At 37.9% G+C, this 12,071-nt stretch overlaps 1 protein-coding gene across 1 annotated transcript in view; it reads right to left on the reverse strand.

The window, feature by feature from the left end:
- LOC134647982 (large neutral amino acids transporter small subunit 2) overlaps positions 1 to 12,071 on the reverse strand; it is a 40,993-nt gene that overhangs the window by 26,381 nt on the left and 2,541 nt on the right. The gene's annotated exons all lie outside the window — the stretch shown is intronic.

Consider the following 12,071-nt stretch of genomic DNA (forward strand, 5'->3'; position numbering starts at 1 on the left):
ATGCGTGGCCCCACACCGTTGCCACTGCGGCACTGACGTGTCAAAGTTTGGCACTCACGGCCTCTCTTGCACCAAGAGCGCCGGCCGCATGGCACGCCACGCCAGTCTTAATGACATACTGCGCCGGGCCTTCGTCTCTGCCGGAGCGCCGTCGGTTCTAGAACCGACGGGGCTAGCGCGTGACGACGGGAAGAGACCAGATGGCATGACGCTGGTTCCCTGGAGGCTGGGTCGACCACTCGTCTGGGACGCCACGTGCGTGGATACCCTCGCGCCGTCCCATCTTCCAGGGACCTCTTCTAGGGCTGGCGCTGCTGCCGATGCGGCAGAGCATCTCAAGCGGCGCAAATATGCAGCCATAGACAGCAGCTGCATGTTTGAGCCGTTTGCGGTGGAGACGCTTGTGCCGTGGGGTCAAGGCGCGCACAGCGTTTATAGGGAGTTGGCCAAGCGCCTTATCGACGCAACGGGTGACCGGAAGGCTGGAGCATACCTCGTCCAACGCATTGGCGTTGCCGTTCAGCGCGGCTTCTGGCCCGACCCTACCGGTCGGCACAGACTTGGGGCCAATTTTTTATTTGTAGGTTTTTACTTTTTAGGTAGTTTTAGTTTAGTATATATTTAGTTATTAGTTTATTTTATTTTTGTTAGTTGTAATTAATTACTTTTATTTGTAGCATAATTATTTGATAAATAAAGTTTTCCTTTTCAGTTTAGAAAAAAATGATATTAGAAACCTCAATATCATTTTTGAAGACCTATCCATAGATACCCCACACGTATGGGTTTGATGAAAAAAAAAATTTGAGTTTCAGTTCGAAGTATGGGGAACCCCAAAAATTTATTGTTTTTTTTTCTATTTTTGTGTGAAAATCTTAATGCGGTTCACAGAATACATCTACTTACCAAGTTTCAACAGTATAGTTCTTATAGTTTCGGAGAAAAGTGGCTGTGACATACGGACGGACAGACAGACGGACAGACGGACAGACGGACAGACGGACAGACGGACAGACAGACAGACATGACGAATCTATAAGGGTTCCGTTTTTTGCCATTTGGCTACGGAACCCTAAAAAGCGGCCAAGTGCGAGTCGGACTCGCCCATGAAGGGTTCCGTATTTAGGCGATTTATGACGTATAAAAAAAACTACTTACTAGATCTCGTTCAAACCAATTTTCGGTGGAAGTTTACATGGTAATGTACATCATATATTTTTTTTAGTTTTATCATTCTCTTATTTTAGAAGTTACAGGGGGGGGGACACATATTTTACCATTTTGGAAGTGTCTCTCGCGCAAACTATTCAGTTTAGAAAAAAATGATATTAGAAACCTCAATATCATTTTTGAAGACCTATCCATAGATACCCCACACGTATGGGTCTGACGAAAAAAAAATTTTTGAGTTTCAGTTCGAAGTATGGGGAACCCCAAAAATTTATTGTTTTTTTCTATTTTTGTGTAAAAATCTTAATGCGGTTTACAGAATACATCTACTTACCAAGTTTCAACAGTATAGTTCTTATAGTTTCGGAGAAAAGTGGCTGTGACATACGGACGGACAGACAGACGGACAGACAGACAGACAGACATGACGAATCTATAAGGGTTCCGTTTTTTGCCATTTGGCTACGGAACCCTAAAAACGGATCCCTTTTTAGGGTTCCGTAGCCAAATGGCAAAAAACGGAACTCTTATAGATTCGTCATGTCTGTCTGTCTGTCCGTCCGTATGTCACAGTCACTTTTCTCCGAAACTATAAGAACTATACTGTTGAAACTTGGTAAGTAGATGTATTCTGTGAACCGCATTAAGATTTTCACACAAAAATAGGATAAAAACAATAAATTTTTGGGGTTCCCCATACTTAGAACTGAAACTCAAAAATTTTTTTTTTTTCATCAAACCCATACGTGTGGGGTGTCTATGGATAGGTCTTCGAAAATGATATTGAGGTTTCTAATATCATTTTTTTCTAAACTGAATAGTTTGCGCGAGAGACACTTCCAAAGTGGTAAAATGTGTGTCCCCCCCCCCCCTGTAACTTCTAAAATAACAGAATGATAAAACTAAAAAAAATATATGATGTACATTACCATGTAAACTTCCACCGAAAATTGGTTTGAACGAGATCTAGTAAATAGTTTTTTTTTAATATGTCATAAATCGCCTAAATACGGAACCCTTCATGGGCGAGTCCGACTCGCACTTGGCCGCTTTTTTTCATCCTTCAGTCCGTTCGTCTGTCTGTATGTCACAGCTATTTTACTCGAAAGCTATATTTTAATGAATCTTGGGACAGATGAATTATAGCCGCGCTTAGTTTTAAAAAAAATAAAATGAAAAAAAAAAATTGTTTAGTGTATTGGCCTCCTCCATACATGTAACTATAGGTAATCTGTGCGGAAAGAAAAGAGTCTTGAAATGTATGGGATCCAATACATTCTACGACTCTTTCCGCACAGTACAGCACTCTAAAAGTGGAAAAATTTATTCAGTAAAAATCAACGTGAAAATATTTTGATTGTAGGTATACTTTTGAAAATAATCGTTTTGAGAGTCAAAAAATAATAAAAGAAAATATGGCTTAATAAATAAATACTTTCGTGGGAGGGGCTGGGCATTGTCGTCGGTAATAAACGGTTAACTAACCTGCGTTTTGCCGACGACATTGTTCTTTTCTCCCACACGGCATCTCAGCTGCAACACATGCAACAAGATCTCAGCACTACGAGCCTTGAAGTTGGACTCACAATGAACAGAGCGAAAACTAAGTTGATGACCAACGGAGCCAAATATGGGGTCACGGCAGATGGGCAGGATATACAGTATGTTGATGAGTACATTTACTTGGGCCAGATAGCTTCCTTCGAAAACAGGCAAACCATAGAAGTCAATAGACGTATCGAAAACGCCTGGAAGAGCTTCTGGTCCATGAAGGCGCTATTGAAGGGTGACCTTCCCTTGTGTCTCAAGCGCAAACTCATCGACATGTGTATTCTGTCTATCCTAACCTATGGCGCTCAAACTTGGTCATTAACGGAGGCTCTAAAATCCAAACTCAAGGTATGCCAGCGAGCGATGGAGCGCAGTATACTAGGTGTTCGCAGAACTGATCGAATCAGAAACACGGAACTGCGCTCCAGAACTCGAGTTGTAGATGTAGGTGCCAAGACCGCAAAGCTTAAGTGGGACTGGGCGGGACATGTCTGCCGCATGCACCCTGAAAGGTGGGCCAAAATGGTTACCGAGTGGGACCCACGGAACACCATCGATGGTGTAGGCCGGGGTTCAGGCAGACCAAAAAAATATAAAATTACCCAAGTGATGTCAAATCGGCCCTCAAAAATTGGACGCTCAGTTTTCTTGCAAATCGCTGCACACGCGAATGTGACGTCTATTTTGATAAAGTTAAATACTGTCCATAATCTAATTCACGAGTACTCCCCAAAGCTCATGCGGGCAACATGTAGCCTGATAAGTTGATAATGATAACCCACTATATATAGGTAAATTAGAGTATTATCAGGTCCTATTTGCATTATAATCATTAGATACAAAGAGCTCAGCGTAGAATGGTAACAGCTTTTGTTATCGATATTACGCTAGCTATTTACACAAAAGGGGCTTTTATTAAATGACTTCAACTGTTATGTAGTTAAGAGGAAACAACAGCGCTCCAAAAGTCCCTATCTGCCACCCACTATAGCTACCCGTATGAACTCTACAGTCCGCGATCAAAAGTGCCTGCTAAACTCTACTTAATTGTTTTACCTATAAGTAAGTATAGTTTGTTAAAGGACTGTCTCATTTCAAACATAGACAGAAAGAATCATACTGTCTTTGTCTTACACTAGCACTAGCACCCAAAAGAAAAGGATGAGTATAGTTTTTTTGGTTCTTATTTACTGACAAATTAGTTTGACCAACTACTTATAGTTACATACCCCTTTTTGTACAGCTATTCGAGAATGCTACTATTGATGCTGACTGTATGTACATATACCTTTGTATCTTTTATACATAATATAATATGTATGTAACATGATACGCATAGATCCACATATTAGTTGACAGATTATACTCGCGAGTAACTTGATCCTAATGCTGTGTAGGGTACCTGCCTACCATACTAAGTAATCGAAGCACTCCCTGTCGTCTACACTGGGGTTACACTGCACAGGTTTCAGGGACGTTTGAGTATGTGTGGCTCTGTGGCTACTTGGCTAGCGGCTAGCTGACTACTAAAGTGTCATTCAATAGAACTTGCCAACTATGTAAACAAGGTACTAGTAAATTGACATTCAGTGTCAATTTCAGTATGGCGGTTTGTTTACATAGTTCAACGACATAGTTACATAGTCAGTCTTCTCCGAAACCACGGGGACAACGCCGTCCTCGAAACGTCGGAGGTAAATCTGAAAACTTATATACGCGATTAAGTCCCGTTGTACAATTTAATAATAGTTAGCAAGTTCTATTGAATGACATTATACGTATGGACATTATTGAAAACCGAGTATAACATGAATGAATTCTAAGAAAATAAGTTCCTTGTTAAATTTATTAATCGTCTTTCACGCTTAACTCTCATAAGATAATTCTAACAAGCCCACATTCAATAATAAGATTAGTTTACGCGGTTGCCTGTCAGAGTTCCTAACAGGCGAGGAAGTACCTACCTATATTTTATGTGGAACATAATTATCATATACATAATAAACAAATTTAAAAAATCATAAACTTAAATCTTAGAACCGGTTCATCATCATTGACCACAGCATTTTTACAGAAGATAGCTAACAGACAGCTACTAATGAGCGGAGGCTTGTAATAGGGTTCCGTATATCAACCTTAGGAACCCTAAAAAAGAGAAAAGCACCTACGACGTACGTACGCTTATTTCAACTTTTTATATTTTTTCTTTGCACCGCCTACTGCATATTATTGTCTCCGCTACGCAAAGGTTATCTGGAAGAGATCGCTCTTAAGCCACAAGACCGCCTGTTTTTTACCCCTATCCAATTGTTATGTTTCTGTATAGGTATATGTACCGATTGTAAACTGTATCAGGTGTGTGCTGTGTGAGTATTTTATTGTATGTATTGTATTGTGCTATGCTACGGCATATTTTACATATGTACATATATGCCTCTCCCTTTGCAAATGTGAATTTATGATTGGAAAGTAACAATTAATTTTCTGATCATAAACTCCGCTGCACATAATCTTCTAACCAAGAAGTAGAAAGTAACGCAGGAAGTCATTCATAAACAAGAATCATCAAATCGATCATGCGGGTCGAATTGAGGGCAGTATCGACGTGGTTTCTTAGCTAGTAGCCGACTAGTAATAAGTAGATCATCATCGTCGAATTATTACCGATCTAGCAAAAACATTTAAAGTGCCCAGGTAGGAATTTCGACGAAGACAATCTGCGGATAATTTAAGAACTCGATACGTGACAATTAAGTATGCCTTAGGTACTTTAAAGCTACGGAGGTAGGTACGTAAATGGTGTCGCAAAAAGACTGTCGTAACAACTAGCAAGTGGTCGCCAGCTTCAAGTCAAGCCTCACCGTTAAAACAAGATAAAATGTAATCAATAAATCATAATAAAAAAATACTATAAATGACATTGTGTAAATCGATGGTACGAGTAAATAATAGTAGTTTTGGTGTCACGAAAATGAAACGAGAATGAGACACACCAGGGTCGCCTGTTATAAAATGATCACTGAACAAATAAAAGGTTGTTAGAAAGGGAGTCAGGCAGTGATTACCGGTGGACAGGCCTTTTGAAATCTGGAGTTCCCTGTTTACAACAAAATTGCAAGGAAGTACTTTAAATAGTAATGTAATTCGTTTTAAAGGCTTCGTCACACAGGCGCGTTTTCCGGGCGGGGCGTGAGTGTTTTATATGTAAAAGCGGCGCGCCCCGCTCACGCCCCGCCCGGAAAACGCGCCTGTGTGACGAAGCCTTAACTTAGGCGTGGACGGCTTCATTTAGCGATAGGTGTCCGAGCAAGTTACAAATACGAAGCCTTGACCCTGTTGCTAGGTACGCTGTGTTAACTGGACAAGAGGACATTCACCCACCATTTTCGCCTTGAATAACAAGTTCAACAATTAACGCTTTTACGACAAAGGAAACATTTTGAATTAAGAACATAGTTGCTGCTTTTAAACCGGTTACATTCTGCCCAAGTCCGGAATATTTCATATTAAGAAGTGTTTCAAGTTCTCATGATCATGCAACATGGGATTCATGGTTCATTTATTATTTTTTTATTAAAGTTACAGCACATAAATAGTTAATACAATAAAATACATAGTTAACACATAAGCCAAAACAGTTTCCACTTATCGATAATACAGAATTCCTATGCTCCGAAAAAAAATACATGAGGTACCTAGGTATATTTGAATTTAACAGTAGGCAAAGTAAAATTCAGTAAATAAGATATTCAACGTGCACTAATAAAAATATAATATGCTTACAGGTAGACAGAAAAAATCTTCCACTATCCACAAAAGCAAAAATTTTTACTGACCTACAGGCTACACGCACGCTACACGTATTAGCAACGGAGATTATTCTACATGCAGCTTACCGGCTGTATAGTTAGGTATACAGTTATAGCGCTATAAACTTTAAACAATATAGGTAGTTACAAACTTACAAAGAAACAAATGTAGCATATTATTTATTTATTTTATTTAAACTTTATTGCACAAAATATATACAACAATGTACAAATGGCGGACTTAATGCCAAATGGCATTCTCTACCAGTCAACCATAGGGCCAAACAGAGATACCTTCAATTGGTGCAGAGAGAGAGAAAATATATTGAGTGAGTTAAAAAAAGCAAACTATACTTATAAATTACATAAATAAATAAAATATATATAAACTACCACATATTTATAAAATACATACACATATATGAGTAGATGTAGAAAAATGCTCGTATCACCTTTGAGCGGCAATAAAAATACCAGAAATAAATACAATCAACATATCTTGATAACGGATGCTGAAACTTGAGACGATTATCCAACGGCTTTAGTGATCTTAGCATTGACCTGTATGTATAGTTTTGCTCCATTATTCACATAGCATGATATCTTGTCTGCGTATCTCTTAGTTAACTTGACCCTGATATGCGTAAGAACTTTGAGTAACTGAAGACCCGATTGACCTATTAAGTTCGTTACGATCACGGTAAGCGATGGTAACAACAGGTTGAGATGCTATATACCTATCTGTAATCGCACCATTCATGATTATTGATTAGATATATAAAAGGTTTGTATTCACTAAACTTTTTATGTCAGTTTTGGTCAGGTACACATTTTTATGTCAGTTTTAACCGTTGCGACGGCCATTTTGTATCGCTAGGAGTGTTATTTAGATATAATATATGTACTTAAAAGTAGCTCTTATAATTTATTGTGGACGTCCAGGTCTTTTTAAGGGACGTAAAAGAATAATACATACATATTAATAATTATTTTACATGTAGATAACGGCATATCGTGAATAGGGCATGCAAAATCAGTCTCGGGAAAGGTTTTAAATTTCCCGGGACTGGGAAAAACTCAGTCTCGGGAATTCCCGGGAAATCGGGAAATTTCGAGACTGAAGATAGCAGGTCTAATTTTAACTAAAATAGGTAAAATATTACCGTACAATCTCTCTCTTCGGTCGTTTCCTCATGACTTTAGTTAGGATTTTGGTCATTACTGGGTGAACTACCTTTAGCATGTATGATACCTTCAACTTTTGTCCATAGATTTGTAGAATCCCACAATGTTAGCTAGTCGTAAAATCGGTTTTATCTTTTTCATTGACTTAGAATTGTTGGATTCTATTTCGGTTAACTTAAGCACCAACTTGTCGCCGCTTATTAATAAGCCAATCCATTATAGTAGTTTGGTGTGTGATACACAAAATTATTATTGAAATATTTACTAGTAGTTCGCCCCGAACTGAGAACTCGCGGTTAACCAAAAATTATATAGCGATTGACTTTGTTGCACCTACTTAGGTACTCGTATAGTGCGACATAAAATAATAGAAAATAAATGAGGGCGCCACTTTCTACGTAACTGTCACATTTTTGACGTAAAATGCTTACACATGGCAACAATTTAGTATGGACATTTTTGAGTTCCATTTTATTTAATTTCTACTATTTTATGTCGCGGCAATGGATTAAAGATCGCGTGGATTTATTGCAAGGTCTGTGGAGCCCTTAACTGATTGATTTAAGCAAAGAGTAGTATGTATAATATATAGTCCGTCAACCAAATCTTGTCAGTAGCAATGTAAAGCAAACTGAAGTAGGGCAACACTCAAAGAGCAGTATTGCGCTAAGAAAAGCAGCAATGTACATCGAACCAAAAGATTTTTTTTTCCGCTGAGCGCGCCCTGCGTACGTCAATTCAAATTGTCACTCGCGGTTTATTGAAAAAAATTAAAACATGGACGGACAATTTAAAAGCGATGTTAAAACAATGTTAATCAAAATGATGAACAAATTTGAAGATATCAAAAACAACTCTCTATCGTAGTGCTTATATTCTATTTGTTCCCTATCTATGTCTTCTAAGTTTACTAAAATAAAATCATATCAAAATGCAGATAATTAGATAGTGCATATATTTGTTATTTACAATATAATATGCCACTTGATAATGTAAATTAGTGTACTGTTCTGGATGAATATGACATACCTGTGTATTTTTTTTGATTGGTATATATTGTACAATATACATATTAAAAATAAAACAACTGATATTTGGGTGTTTATTTAATTTAAAGGTAAATAAGATAAGGGTCACTTTTCGACTTGGTTGCGTTGTACACGTACATAAACCGCCATAGGTAAGTATTGTCTGAAGAGATACTACCTACTACGAACGCCTTATATTGAGCAAGATTTAATCCTGCAACAAACATGTATGGATTAGGTAGATATTGCGAAAGAACGGCGATATAGGTCAGACTGTACGAAAGGGGGGGCTGGGACTTAGAATTTTTTTTGACAAAGTGGTATCATTATGACACTATTTTTAAATGATTGTAATGTGTAGATCACGTCAAAATAAGCATCTTTTATTGGAAAAACTTTTCTCTAAAATAAAAAATGGCCGAGTTAGACGCGACCAAAGATTGATGTTTTTAAAGGGAGCTGGGACTTGTAAAATTGTATTATTATAAAAACGTCGGTTCTGGCGCTTCGCCGGCCGCTGCCGCGGCACGCTCGCTTCGCTCGCTCGGCTCGCGCGCTGTATGGTCGCAGTTCTACCTAACACTCCTCCTCGCTTCGCTCGTCGTCGTACCTACTCCGACCTGCCTTAAAAGCCTGGCCTGCCTTAAGCTCTATCTCCGCCATTTTCAGTTTTAGTAAAAAGTTTTCCAAGTAAAAGTTGCTTATTTCGATGTGTTCTATACATTAAAATCATTTAAAATATATGTCATAATGACACCACTCTCAATGAAAATTTTCTAAGTCCCAGCTCCCTTTAAAAATATCAATCTTTGGAGGTGTCTAACTCGGCCATTTTTTATTTTAGAGAAAAGTTTTTCCAATAAAAGATGCTTATTTTGACGTGATATACACATTACAATCATTTAAAAATAGTGTCATAATGACACCACTTTGTCAAAAAAAAATCTAAGTCCCAGCCCCCCCTTTGCTACAGTCCAACCAGTGCTCTTAATACTGTTTAAAAGGTTTACCTTTGTAAATAGTCACAACCGATTGCTGAAAATATTAGACATGTGGGCCTATGGACGGTTTCCAGGACACAATTTATGGTCTTGTTGGATTGTTGGATGGTTTTAATTTTATTTATGCCTTTTAACCCTAAAACAAAAAAACTGAACACAATCTTAAAAGTTCGAAAGAGTTCTTCCAGTACTTGTTTGTTTGTTTCAGTAATGTTTACCATCAACGAGCATGATTGTACATTGTAGGCCCCTTAGCTTTGCTTATTCTTATTTAATGTATTGGTATTTAATGGTGACAGCAGAAATATCTCTTGAAACAGAAACGATTCAGAATGAAAACCAAATGAAAACAAATAAGGTGACGGCTGTCATTCACGATCCACATTCCACAGATAAAACACAGATGACACGCGTTTTGGAATTATTTGAACACAGTGTTGCTAACCCGCGATTTTTCAAATTTGCCGCCTTTTACTACTGACAAGATTTGGTTGACGGACTTTAGTTGGCCAAGCAGATCTTGTCAGTAGAAAAAATGTAGGCGCGAAGGGATATGGTCTCATAGAAAATTTGAGTTTCGTGCCTTTTTCTACTGACAAGATTTGCTTTTTTGCATCAATTTTGAAGCGCCATTTACAAGTTTAGCGTTAAGTAATATAGATGGCGCTATTTTTTCGAATAAAGGGCTTCGTATACGGCTGTCCCTCCCCTGGATTTAAGTCACCACCATAGAGATTAAAATAAACTCTATCTGTCTGTGCTAAGCCGAAATATTTCCTGTCAAATGTCAAATACATATATTATGTTTATTCTATTTTATTTTTATCTTGCTAATTATTTCAAAATGGTAAATTTAAAAACGATATTATAAAAGTGTAAGTCGAGCACTTTCATTTGATACTAAACTCGACCATGTTTTTTGCAATAAAATGACCAGAATAGCAAGACCTCTCACAAACAGCTTTTTGGCCTTCTAAGCTCTTCTAGCTCAATAACCTTTTGATCGGGCCTGCTCATAATTTAATGACTAAAATATAATGCCCTCGACTACACGTTTACCCAATTTCATTTAAATTAGAACAAATTTACTTAAGTTATTGAGTATCAAACTATCTTCTGACAGTTCAGCTTAAAAACATCGAAATGCCGAGACGTGCCGCTAGCCAGCCGCGTGTTCAAAGTCGAATGTAAGAACTTCGCTTCGCTTCGCTCGCTCGTTCGAAAAACATCGAAATGCCGAGACGTGCCGCTAGCCAGCCGCGTGTTCAAAGTCGAATGTAAGAACTTCGCTTCGCTTCGCTCGCTCGTTCGATAAAAAGGTCTAACTAATACTAGATCCTTTGAAAGTTCGATAGTTTGAAAGAGGAAACCCCAGTTAAACTTGTGAGATCTGCATGAAAAAGTGATTCGAGATAAGGATGGTACGGCCGTTTGTTTTGCTTGACTTGGCGGGGGCACTGCCGTGCCCCCAGATCGATATTTACATTAATTACGATATATTCAAATATACATAGCGGGACCCTAGTTGCCATGTGAATTAAATCTGAAATGGAATGATTCATTAATTGCTGAGAGGTCATGATAGTGACATATGTCCAATTCATTGCCATTTACTCCAACACAGTCTCCAACATACCTACCTCTCTAATAAATATCTACTGGGCAAATAGCAAGGCTTGAGCAAGGCCTTCTCACAGAGTACATTCACGAAGTCAAACAAATGAATTTTTATTTGAGATTTAAATAAAGCTAGAATTATATGGTTAGTCATTAATAATAAGAAAATATAATAAATTTAATAATGCTTTGTTGTGACCTGAAATGAAAAAATTATATCGATTTACTTAGACGACCACCGATTCATAACGGTGGTATCCGGCCAGCCCTAAATTAAAAAGACGTAGAACGTAAACGTTCGCAGCTGCAATTGTCTTCCTTTGTGATTTCGACGTGCAAGACATTTTACGTTGTATTGCTGTTGTGAGTGACATTTGTCAAATAATGCAAATAGGAATAATCCGACTATAGTTATCTAGCCACATTAACTATTTAGGTAGGTACTAGTCTACTGGTATAGGTCAAGCTCTGAAGCTTTAGGTACAAACTCATATAAACAACCGTACGACGAATGTGTAAGTCTAGATAAACTATAGGTACTAGCAAAAACCTACCTAACAATAACCAATGTATTCATTGCATATTCCAGTCAATGATATATTATATAACCATAGATAGGTTATACTCATACTTGAGGAGCACAAAAAATACTTCCATATTTATTTCTGTGCCTACGAAGAATCTGTTATTTTTGATTAATTTTCTCATTC

This window comes from Cydia amplana, chromosome 5 (genome assembly GCF_948474715.1).
Source record: "Cydia amplana chromosome 5, ilCydAmpl1.1, whole genome shotgun sequence".
Taxonomy (NCBI): domain Eukaryota; kingdom Metazoa; phylum Arthropoda; class Insecta; order Lepidoptera; family Tortricidae; genus Cydia; species Cydia amplana.